Source organism: Myotis davidii, unplaced genomic scaffold (genome assembly GCF_000327345.1).
Source record: "Myotis davidii unplaced genomic scaffold, ASM32734v1 scaffold96, whole genome shotgun sequence".
In the NCBI taxonomy this organism is placed as follows: Eukaryota; Metazoa; Chordata; class Mammalia; order Chiroptera; family Vespertilionidae; genus Myotis; species Myotis davidii.
The window spans coordinates 6900185-6900797 of record NW_006289416.1 but is presented as its reverse complement, the minus strand read 5'-3'; the positions used below and the strand labels follow the sequence as shown (position 1 = coordinate 6900797).

General features: G+C 37.0%; 1 protein-coding gene across 4 annotated transcripts in view; it reads left to right on the top strand.

Annotated features, from left to right (window-relative positions):
- The window catches only part of ATP9B (ATPase, class II, type 9B), a 135173-nt gene that overhangs the window by 37845 nt on the left and 96715 nt on the right, over positions 1-613 (top strand). The window lies entirely within an intron of this gene.

Sequence of the window (613 nt, the reverse complement as noted above, 5' to 3'; positions counted from 1 at the left end):
ATATATATATTTATAAATCTTTATTGTTGAAAGTATTACATATGTCTCCTTTTTTGCCCCCATTGCCCTCTCTCCCTTCCCCTGGCACCCCTCCAGCCTTTACCACCCACTGTCGTGTCCTTGGGTTAGGCATATATGCATATGAGTTTCTTGGTTAGGGAGAAAGAGATCAACCAATCAGCCATTTTCCTTCTGAGTTAGCCCTTCTTTTCTCATCCCTTTGTGGTCTTTACGTATTCTGAATGTGAGTCCTTTATGTTGCAAATATCCTTTCCTTTCTGGTGTGCTTTGTTGGAAAAAAAAAATCCTTAATTTTAATGAAGTCTACTTCATTAATCTTTGCATTTATAGATGTGCGGTTTTGTAAAAAAAAAAAAATGGTGAGGGGGAAGGAGTCTTCTTCCCTTCCAAAGCGTTGTGAAAATATCCTTCTATATTATTGTTTAGGACAGTGGTTCTCAACCTTCCTAATGCCACGACCCTAATACAGTTCCTCATGTTGTGGTCACCCCCAACCATAAAATTATTTTTGTTGCTACTTCATAACTGAAATTTTGCTACTGTTATGAATCGTAATGTAAATATCTGATATGCAGGATGTATTTTCATTGTT